This window comes from Borostomias antarcticus, assembly GCF_949987555.1.
Source record: "Borostomias antarcticus genome assembly, chromosome: 20".
NCBI classification, from domain to species: domain Eukaryota; kingdom Metazoa; phylum Chordata; class Actinopteri; order Stomiiformes; family Stomiidae; genus Borostomias; species Borostomias antarcticus.
In genome coordinates this window covers 14433091-14445094 of record NC_140253.1, presented here as the reverse complement: position 1 = coordinate 14445094, position 12004 = coordinate 14433091, and positions in this window count along the sequence as shown.

The window sequence follows — 12004 nt, the reverse complement described above, 5'->3', positions numbered from 1 at the left end:
TCCTCTCCAGAGGACTGGGAGGCTTGGGGTGATTCAGCTGAGGACTGGGAGTTTTGGGGTGATTCAGCTGAGGGCTGGGAGGCTTGGGGTGATTCAGCTGAGGGCTGGATGTTGGAGGGGCCCTCTCCAGACTCCAAATCAAGGCCACCAGTGATGCCTTGGGAGGCTGTAAGGCCGATGATCGATAGGGCCTTCTCCTCCTCCGGGGTAAGGGAAGGCACGGTGCTCTGCCTCTCGGCACACTGCCGCCCCCCGGCTTTTGGCCTGACTGGCGAAGTCCTGCCATTTCTTGCGGACGACTGTGCACTCCCTGGGTGGCCCAGGAGTGGAAGCAGCCATCCGCGCTGCAATGCTCTCCCATGCAGTCTTCTTCAATGGGCTATATGCACAACTCCAGTAGGCTACTTCCTGACATTAGACATGCTTCTTTATTTCCTGTCTTACACTATTGGATGAAATGATTATTCAGGTGTGCCTGATCATTGTGCTGCAGTCAGGCACACCTGAATAATCATTTCATCCAAAGTGTAGGACAGGAAATAGAGAAGCATGTCTAATTTCAGGAAGTAGCCTACTGGAGTTGTGCATAGGCCCTACTGGTAGCCGCCAAACAGGACGGCCTTCGGTTGCTCCACCTCGTCCAGCATGATCACTAGTTATTCTTTGGTGAACGCTATCACACGCTTCCTCTTCAAATCTGCCATGTCGCTCAATATGTGCAGTTACCCTTGATTTTTTTATAGGCCACATGTGCCAATACCCATAGGCGATTTTACCCTCTGAGTAGGGGGGGCAACATTTTGACGTGAGAAAAAAACAAGACAGTTCTGCCGTCTCGTCCCATCTATTTACAAAGAATACCAGTTGTGAACAGTATGCTAATAAGAAATCCGTATGACAATTCAATATGTACAACGCATCAAACTTCATCTAGACACCACGAGCATGTCAATATGACTTTATGACCGAGCACTAGGCCATACCCAACATCACAACATCAAACTGCAACTGCCTGTGGGGTGCTAGCTTCCTCGCCGATGGTGATGTTGCTAGTGTTAGTGTTAGTGTTAGTGCTAGTGATAGTGCTAGTGCTAGTGATAGTGATAGTGATAGTGATAGTGATAGTGATAGTGCTAGTGCTAGTGCTAGTGCTAGTGCTAGTGTTAGTGCTAGTGTTAGTGCTAGTGCTAGTGCTAGCTCCGATAGCCTCTGGAGCACTTCTGCATTCGATTGCACCTGCTGCGCTGTCATTTCGAGTGGTAGCTTCTTCATTAGCATTGCCAGATTTTATTTTATTTTATGAAGAAGTGGTAAATTGTTTTTATAGCTCTTTTTGCCATTATGAGCAGGTTGGCTAGTTGTAGCTTGTTGAGCACTGAGCAGTACAGTCAGATCTCATTTTTTTCGACGGACGAGTTGTGCCATTAAAATTAAGTTTTTGTTGTTGTTTTTTTAAGAATCTGAGCAGAGTTGGGCTGTCCAATCAGGGGGGCCCTTGCCCCCCCTGCCCCCCCTATAAAATCGCCAATGCCAACACCGGTGCCTGATAGATTCAATTAGTCATCGTATCCGCGCGAATTCTAACATGGGAATGCTACTGCCACAGGGGCAATTTATATGGGCATTATACCTTTGTTTGTATGATAACTAAATCAGTGGTCATTTTGCTATCATCATTGCCTATCATCATTAAAGTATTTTTTCCTGGCCTTTCAAGACATCCTCGACGGGGCTTATATGTCCCGATCCGATCCATGCTCTTTCTTGGATATTTTATTTGATGTAATGTAATTTGATGTATGAATTGGGACTATCACGAGGTCTCGCTTTGACTCTTAAATACATTAGCAGATGAGCTTTCGGAGGATTAGCTTCCTTTTTGGTAATATTTAGACTGAAATAAAAAGAATTAAGACAGCACGTATTATATTGGCACGTCATTTCTGTGACTTTACGAATGGCCATCGATGTGTGCGGCATCGATTCATTCTTTTTTCAGCACCGCGCCCAGGGACAGCTCCTCTAACGATGTATCTTGGGATGGACCTAACGATGTATCTTCAGGCGCCCAGTAAGGGATAGTCTGGGAAACACTCGTAGCGAAAACTGTCCCTTCGCCAAGGTATACCTTGAGAAGCGTCGTAGCGCGGAGAAGTTCGGCAAATCTGGGAAACGCAGCCTTGGACTGTATAGGCAAGTGTCAGCTAGGTGTCAGCTAGGTCCGCTTTTGGTACTGTCGCAAATTTACCAAACTACGACCAATGTGTCCCGTCAGCTTTACGTACTGTGTTAGTAGGGAAGCACTTTCACTGCATACAGTTAGTAGGCCAAAAGCCATAAGTACTTGAACAATGACATATTTTTATTTTGGCTCTGTCTGTGTACCATCACTTTAGTGATAACATGACTGTGGTTAAAATGAATATGTCCAGGCTGTTATTCTCCAACCTGCTGAACTCTCCACAGTACCCCAATGATGGCCTGTTCTCCAACCTACTGAACTCTCCACACCACCCCAATGATGGCCTGTTCTCCAACACGCTGAACTATCCACACCACCCTGATCAAGACCTGTTCTCCAACCCGCTAAACTCTCAACACCACCCCAATGATGGCCTGCTCTCCAACATGCTGAACTCTCCACATCATCCCGACCACAGCCTGTTCTCCAACATGCTGAATGTTTCCGCTTGTAGAGCTTCCTCAACACAGATGCAAAGGTAGCTAAACTAAGCTAAGCTAGTTTGGTAGCAGACAGCCAGCCTAGGCGCTAGCTAATGTTAACTTGCTAGTTAGCATCTGACTGTACTGTAATCTCGCTAGCACTAGCTTACTAGCAGGCTTAGCTACAGAAAGAGAATTGCTGCAAATGTGGCCTTTTCACTTAGGTACATCGACGGCTGTGTACTTTTAGACGAGCTCATATTATCTTATCTGTCTAAAGTTACTAGCTAGTCAAACACTTGTCCAGAGAGTAGCTAGGTGGTTGTCGTTGCTCTTTGAGTAGCTAGCTAATGTTAGCTGATTTTCATTGAGATATGGGAAAGTTAACCCCGCCCTGATGTGAGAACTGTTTAGAAGGCATTAGGTACACTAGCATCAGTAAGCACTACCACTGCATACAGTTAGTAGGCCAAAAGCCATAAGTACTTGAACAATGACACATTTTTGTTTTGGCTCTGTCTGTGTACCATAACTTTAGGTATGAAGTGATAACATGACTGTGGTTAAAATGCATGCAGCTGTTGTTGGTGTTTGACCAAAGAAGTGTTAAGTAGATCTGGCAATCAAAGTAGGCTGAAAAATCACAATAGCACACCAAGGAAGAAGAATATTCCCTCTCGGCGTTCCTCTGTGTCCCGGCTGTGTGGCAGCACTGGCAGCAGTGACCTCTGACCCCGCGGGCCCTGAACACAAGTCGCTGCTGCCGCTGCCATCGCTCCCTGTGGACGGGCATTCAGCCAGGAGCAGGCGCTGCTCCACCACTAGCAGTCTAGCTCTAGCAATCAGGAAGACCCTGACAACGACGACAGCCCTCCCACTCTTGACTTGCCCTCTCCTGGCTCCAAGGCCATGCAGTCCCCCGCCTCGGATGCCTCCAACAACCCCGATGCCACCACAGACGCCCCTGGCCCAGTGCCCGTACTGCGGTAGGAACTTGCGCTCCCCTGTGGACCTCAACCGCCACCAGAGGACCTACCACATCAAAGAGTGGCTCCTGGAAAAGAGGACTAGGCTCAGTAAAGTCAGACAAAGAGGAGGAGGAAGCGGAAAGTCACTGGCGACCAACGGCGACACCAAGCAAAAGCTCCTGGCGTGCTGCTCCTATGACATGGCGTTCCCGAGCATGGCCGAGCTCTACCTGCACTGAAAGGAGAAGCACAACTGGGAGAAGGACATCTGTCCGGGCGACATCGCTCGGCCGCTGATCAACCAGCGGCGAAAGGGCAAGACATACCCCTGCTAGGTCTGCAGCAAGGTCTTCTTGCACTGCCTGTCCTTCCGGTCGCAAACGCCAAGCTGCATAACGCACAGTGCTAGTGCCTGGTGGCGGTGGCGGTGGTGTCGTCAAGGGCGGGGAAGGCCCCCAGAGGGCCCGCCAAGCTGGCGGAGAAGAAAACAAAAAAACGAAAGTGAACCTGTCATTGGGCGGAGACGTGGTGGCGGCGACGCTGGGGCCCGGGAGGCCCAGGGAGGAGGCAGAAGGAGAAGGGCCACCGCCGAAGAGGCAGGAGTGGAACCGTGAGTTCCCATCCCGTCGTGCGCGGTGGTGTTCCCGCTGTAGTCAGTTTGTGGGAGCATGCCGAGCTCCACCATCCCAGCCACGCACAGGAGGCAGTGCAGCGTCTGCAGCCAAGACATGGACGTTATCTCCAAGGGGACCAGGGGCCAAGCGGTACCACTGCAGGCCCTGCCACCTTCCTGGACGCCTTCCTGCAGCACTGCCAGGTGCACCTGCTCGCCGGGTGGAGTAAGAGGAGGCCCAAGTCTGAGAGGTTGTGAATGATGTCATCACTTTGATTGCCTTAAATTCTTAGTGTAGCTGCAAATTGATTGTGGTTCATTTTTATTGCAATATGAGTTGCTAATAAAGATTGTTTTCAACAAACGTGTGATATCACGTGGGCATTAATTTAATGGAAAAAATTTATTCAAAGCATTTATCAGCTCAGTTGAGAAACCAAGGGAGTTTGGGGAGAATTAGTCTCACGATGCCAGACTTTCAGTATCTCTGAAAGTCTGGAGGCATCTCCACTGAGAACCTTGGCTAGAATGGAGAATCGCTCGATGCAGAGCAGAGCCACTGGCACCTCCAGGGCGGCAACCTCCAGGGCCATTTAAATGTTGGCACAAGGTGAACTGTGCATGACCGATCTAAAGCAGAAGAAGAGAACAAGGTGTAGCGGTAAGTAATACTTTTCAACCCATCTCGTTATCATTGTCAGCATTAACATGGTCAACGTTAGTTCTTTAAAAATATATATATTTATCTTATCAGGCTGCAGTAACTGCTTGGATTTGGATGTGAATTTAGGAAGCTGGCCAGTGAGACTACTTTAGTGGTCATTAGCCATCACCCTATACCTTGGTTTTGTTTAGTCTTTGGTTTTTGCCCCTCGTGGTGCCGCTATTTTAACCAATAACCTCCAAGTAACATGCACCTGTGACATTCACATGCAACCCTTGTGATTGTGATGTTTTAAGTTATAGTGTGAAACCATGGCTTGTCACATAGCAGGTAGCTCAACAAGAGTTCAAGCCCATGGGGATGCAGAATAAAAATGCTAATTTGTAGCCTACTCCATTGTGCTGTGACATTATTTTTTTTAACAATATTTTTAAATTTGTAATTGTTGCTGTTTTTTCATCTTGTTTGCATCTCTTCATCTGACCGGTCTTGTCTGCATACATCTCAGTCAGTCCCACTTGTGTTCAATCCAATCTATTCAGTCAATTGTAGAAGATTTTTAACTGATCTAGTCAAAAAGGATTTGCCAAGATTCGCTCAAAGAGGTGTTTTTACATCCAAACACCTTAAACCTTTGTTCTCTCTCTCCTTTTTTGTAATTCACCACCTCCCCAACCGTTCACATAGCTGTGCTAACCTACAAAATGGCCTCCAGGAGGCCATACACCTAGAAATCTGTCTACACCAGAATAACCATCCTTTGTCCTTTTGCCTATTCTGGGCCACGCCTGCCATTTCATATGACGTACAATGGATTAGCCAATCACATCCTGGAAGAACCGTACCTGTGTTTTGCTTGAATATAAGGCAGAGCAAGACATAGGGACTTCACTTCTAGGATGAACCACTCTTGTTGCGTTGTCCTGAAGTCCTTGCGCTCGTATGTTTCCTCAATAAACCAGACTTAACCTTTTGAGCGAATCTTGGTAAATCCTTTTTGACTAGATCAGTTAAATTCCATTACAGTTGGCGACGCGGATGAAAGGGAGGACTGCCCGTGGCTTCAGGATTCCAGTGGATGAATTGGTCGACAGACGTGTCGGTCCATAGTTGGGCTCAGAAAGTCAATTTTCTCTCTTGCGCCAGAGCGCACGCTGAGATTATTTCCTCAGTTCTTCCACTGGCTTCTTGAACTCACAGGTACCCCTCTTATGGTTCTGAGTTGTATTTGCCTTGTTTTCGTTTCGAATTGTGTGGTTGGGCTGGCGTATTGTTGGAAACAAACCCCCGGGGTGGGTTTGGTGACGATCTAAGTAGTTGTAACTCAACAATAGCGATATATGATATTGTATTGTTCTTTGACTTCGTCCTTGTTTCGTTACTAGGGGTTTTTGCCTTTCAGAAGAAGTGTTATTTTGGTCTTGTGACTTGTTCCCCTGCAGTTGATGTAAAGTTTAGGTTGTTTATCGGTTGCAGTTTAGAACGGTTAAGTTGGTGTTCAGTTAATACGCCAAAGTTGGCACAGAACGGGCTTCCCCTTTGGCCGGTCGTGGGTGAAATTGAAACCGCAAGCCGTTGTATGTTTTCTCAACGAAGGTAGCTACTGGGAGTGATTTGGTAGTGTCCGATCCGCGTTTCTTGGAGAAACGTTTGTCCCCTTTATCCCGGATGGTTGGGTAGCTTCCAACCAAGAGGCTGGTGGTTCAGCCGGGCAGGCATATGTTTTTTTGCTTGTGTTAACGTGGGCCTTTGTTCGTCCTTTGTGTTCCGTGTCCCTACACGGGGTTGTTCGTTTTGTTGTTTACTGTTTGAGCTTCGGCTCTTGCTTATTGTTTGTTAAGCGCGCCTTTTATCCAGGTAAAGTATTGTTTACATTTTCGACACTATTTCGACTGCCATAAATCGTAACTGCTAGGTCTCCGGTAGCTGGTTGTCTGGGAGACAAAGGAAACCACAACAACTACTCCGCTCTCCCGGTGATCCCGCCCGAGCCGGAGGGACAACAAAGAACCAGTTGCTGGGTGAGTTATGTAGCGGTTTAATGTGTCTGTTTCTTTCGAAATTGTATTACTTTGTTTATTTCCCGCCTGTTTTAACTATACTTTTCTTTTAATCGTTAGTTTTGAATTATAGGCTGTAGGGTATTGTGTTAATTATGAATACCAATACTAGTTTGCTGTCTGGGCCAGCTAAGATTGTTGCGCAAAGGTTTCGGGATGATGCTTGTATGCGGTTTTTGCTATGGGCGGAGACATTCTGATTTCCCCCTGTCCGGTACACTCTCAATTCTCGAGTTGGCGACTGTTAGAGCTCAGTTACAGGCGTTTGAGATGACTAGATTAGGAAGGGAGCCTGGAAATGCGATAGATTGGAATGCATTCAGGAAGTGGGAAATAGTCTCACATGAGTGTTTTTTTTTTTTCAAGTCAGAAAGAAGTGTAGCTGAGGAAGTTAATCAGAGAGATGAATATTCAGAGTCCCTTCCCCCTCCTAGTCATTCCGTTTGAACTCTATCAAGCCGACTCGGCACTCAGAGCTCACACATCCTTCCCAGACTATGACTATTTCACCCGCTATTGTAGCTGCCGCCCCGCCTCCCAACTCTGCCGGGGTGAAACAAAAACGGGGAGGACGACAAAGGGAGAATAGACAACGTAGTAGTAGGTCTAAGCATATTCATCGGTACAGACAGAGTGGGAAGGATGAAGCATGTTTCCATTGTGGACAATATGGTCACTGGATGGCACAGTGTCACAGTTACCGCAAGATAAAAGAAATGGAGAATTCTCAGACCCGGGGTCCAGCGCCACCTGCTGGGGTTCCCTTGAACAACCCACAAGGTAGATTTTAACTAGCCAATATAGACTTCTTTTTTTAAGGTAAATAAACAGGACAAGACAGATGTAGCTGAGGACGTAAGGTTTGTGCAGGATAGTGGGGGGATAGATAATGTTTGCCAGTGTCTTAATCTGAATACAGCATCTCCTAACCCAATTATATATTTTTTAGTTTATGTTAGATATCTCATGTTTATAGTTTGAGGCACATTCATCGGGTCTGAGTGTTTTTCTGAGTGTACAGACACCTGTTGTTCCGGGAGTGATGGGTGAATGCCGAACCAGGAGACGGGCACAGGACCAGAGGTGGAGATGGAGGTTACCGGCCTGCTTCGCAGGGCCAACGCCATGTCACCGACTCACCGTGAACGACAGATAAGTATGACATAGGGAAGAGACCATTTTTTCCGAAGCGTGCCAAATACTCTGTTAGATAATTGATATTTTGTTAATTGTAAATGAAGCGAGTTCATTTTAGTGTTATTTTGTTGAGACAAGAATGTTTTTATTTTTATTTCATAAAATCGCGAGAGAAACTCTAAGAGCAAAATCCAATTGCCTTGATCACGACTGGGGACTGGGCGTGTTAAAGTAATTCTTACACTGCCCCTGATGTCACTGTAGGCTACTGCAGAGCCTAGATCCCTGCTACTGTCCGATTCGGTAAATGGACAAAAGCTAGGTCCCCACTGACAAACTACATAGACTGACGAGCCCGACTGGCTCTAACGACACTTGAACAGACACCCTGTTTAAGTTTTTCCTGACTGAATAACACCATTTTTTCCCCAAAGCAGGATCATCTCCTGCCAGGAAGAGGGGATGATAGAATGTGGCTTGCACTTAACAATGTTTCTGAGTATCTTCAACAGACTGCTGATAACCGTTCCTGACCAAAGAGGGGGTTCCTGACCAAAGAGGGGAACAGGGAGACCAGACCAGACCAGAGGACTCAAAGAGGGGAACAGGGAGACCAGACCAGAGGACTCTCCTCTTGCTCTTCTGTTTTGTCTCTGCTGTCTCTCTCATCTGTGGATTCACAGGTCTCTCCTCCCATGTCTCTCAGACATTGCCGACCTACCCCGTATGAAGTCCCCACTAAGGGAAGGCGACCATTCCGGACGCCAGAGAGGGCTTCTTCTTATCATCTCCAACCAGGCCGTTGGGTCCTGATCCGCGACCTGGGGCCGTACCAGATTCAACTCACCACGCAGACGGCTGCCAGAGTAGCTGAGAGAACTTCGACGCCGTTGCGTCCCAAACCAAGGAGCAGATGAGCAGCCTGAGAACAGGCCAGAAAACATGGAACAGAAGTAGAAGTAGCGGGGTGAACCTACCCGTCAAAGATGGAACAATCAGGACCATGGCATTCTGGCCTGTGTGGAATAGCTGTCAAAAGTAGCTGAGAGGACGGTCCATGCAGCCGAACCAGAGATCTCAAGGGCAAAGCAGTGGGCCGCCACACTGTCCTCTCCTCTGATGAGCAACCGGAGAGTGACCTTGCCGGTCACCGCCACACTGTCCTCTCCTCTGATGAGCAATCGGAGAGTGACCTTGCCGGTCACCGTCACACTGTCCTCTCCTCTGATGAGCAATCGGAGACTGACCTTGCCGGTCACCTCCTTCTCGTGGTTGTTGTTATGACAACGTGGACAAGCTCAACAGCAATGACTGCACCTCTGACCCCACACACTGGAACCTACATTGGACATTCAGAGACGCAAACATGGAAGCTACGATCCAGAAGAAATAACATTCGATTGTTCACAACAGGAGTGAATGAACTTTGAAATTATCTTGAAAAAATATCATATTTGTTTACAAGAGTTACAATGGTTGAAACATGAGTTGATAAATGAGTTTGGGTTTTTCCTCTAAATTGACCAAGAGGTTTTTTGCCCTTTTTACACTGGAAACCATTCATCTTTTTACATTGTTTCTGTCAAATTTTAAATCAAGGTTTTTGGTGAATGGTTGTCCACTTTTAGACTAATAATCATGTCATCTTTTTTACCTTGTTTCCTGTCATATTTCTGAAACAAGGGGTTTTGGTGCGTGATTTTGCACGTGGAGAGAAAATAATCTATTTTTTTTGTTAAATATTTCACAATAAAATTCTTTTTTTATTTTTGCTCCACCTAGTGGAGAGATTACTTCCTTTACACATGTATAGCATAGCTGAATGTTTACACTTTGTGTTTGGATTTTTATATTTTATTTTTGTGTACCTGGTCAGGCACAAATGGGGGATTGTTATATAATTTACATCCAAACACCTTAAACCTTTGTTCTCTCTATCCTTTTTTGTAATTCACCACCTCCCCAACCGTTCACATAGCTGTGCTAACCTACAGAATGGCCTCCAGGAGGCCATACACCTAGAAATCTGTCTACACCAGAATAACCATCTTTTGTCCTTTTGTCTCCAAGAAATTGCCGCCTTTTCTCATGTCACATGTCTGTATTCTCGGCCACGCCTGCCATTTCATATGACGTACAATGGATTAGCCAATCACATCCTGGAAGCACCGTACCTGTGTTTTGCTTGAATATAAGGCAGAGTAAGACATAAGGACTTCACTTCTAGGATGAACCACTCTTGTTGCGTTGTCCTGAAGTCCTTGCGCTCGTATGTTTCCTCAATAAACCAGACTTAACCTTTTGAGCGAATCTTGGTAAATCCTTTTTGACTAGATCAGTTAAATTCCATTACAGAGGTTAAGTCTGGTTTATTGAGAAAACATACGAGCGCAAGGACTAAAGGACAATGCACGTGAGTGGTTCATCCAATATAAGTCCCGCAGTCTGGTCTTGCGCGGCCTTATATTCAAAACAACACAGGTATGACGCTTCCAGGGATGTGATTGGCTAACCCATTGTACACGTCATATTAAATGGCAGGCATCATCAACAGTGGTCGAGAATACAGACACGTGACATGAGAAAAGGCGGTAATTCTTGCAGGGACAATGGGACAAAGGATGGTTATTCTGGAGCAGACAATGTCTAGTTGTGTTGACCTCCTGGAGGTCATCCTGTCATAAATTAGATTAGCACAGCTATGTGAAAGGTTGAGGGAGGTGGTGAAACTACAATTTCTATGACACAATCAATCAGGAATCCATGCTCAGTCCGGGGTCCCACAACTCATCCCTATCACAGTATGTAGGCTTGCTAATATGTTCATGCAGGATTCCTACAGTATATATCTAGCTGTTAAATGTATACTTTTTTTTTTTTTTTTAGGTCAAACTGCCAGCTTCTCACTTGGCTCAACAAGAACATGACTTCCCTTGGTGTGTGGTTGTGAGTTCAAGCCCCGGGGGGATGCAGAATACACATGCTCATGCTTACTCACACATTTTACTGTTTGTTCAATCTGCGCTCTTCTTCCAAAAGACAAGTGTTTCTACCACTCAGCAAACACCAGAACATCGCAAGAGGTGCAATTATCACAAACCAGGTCCAGTCTGGCTTATGTGCATGGCTGGCTTGTTTCTGTTCAGGACTGGTAGGACAGAAGCTAGTCATGCCACTGAAATAGCTGTGAATTGAACTGACATGAAATAATGTCTGATAAATTAAGATGGGTCTTGTCACCTGGACATATCAGTTCCAATGCTTCCAATGCTAATCCAGCACAATTAGAGCGGGATAGCCAGTTAGCTCATGAGCTCACAACAACTAGCAGCAGCTTCCATAACATTAATGGTAGCGGTCAGTGGCTAAAGCAGTTACACTGATGATTCCTGTAACATTAACTATTTCGCTGCAATTGGTTCAACTTCTGTTTCTGGACAAAGGTAAGGGATAAACCCAGATAGCACAAGGCTAGCGGACCTACAGCGGGTCCCCGATGGACGAGTTGGCGGACCTCCGGTGGAATATAACACTTATGGATTTCTATTGCTAAATTAACTTACTCTGAACATTTTTGGGTAACCCTTCCTTTCATAGTTCCCCAATTACTAAACATTTACCTGGTAAATACATGCAAAGTATAGCCTAATATATAATGGGTAATTACTAGGCCTGCCCCCGACTAAAGATTTTCCTGCTCGACAAGAAGTCCTCATTTCAAGCGACTAGTCGACTAGTCGTTCCTTTATTATTATGATTATTATTATTATACATATAACCTTACCATACACACGGAGCGAGCGGCAGCAGCCGCCTCAGCAAAGCGGTAGATTAATTCTCAATGTGTCGGCATTCGGCAACACAGCAAGGAGACTGAACAACATTTTATTACTCATGT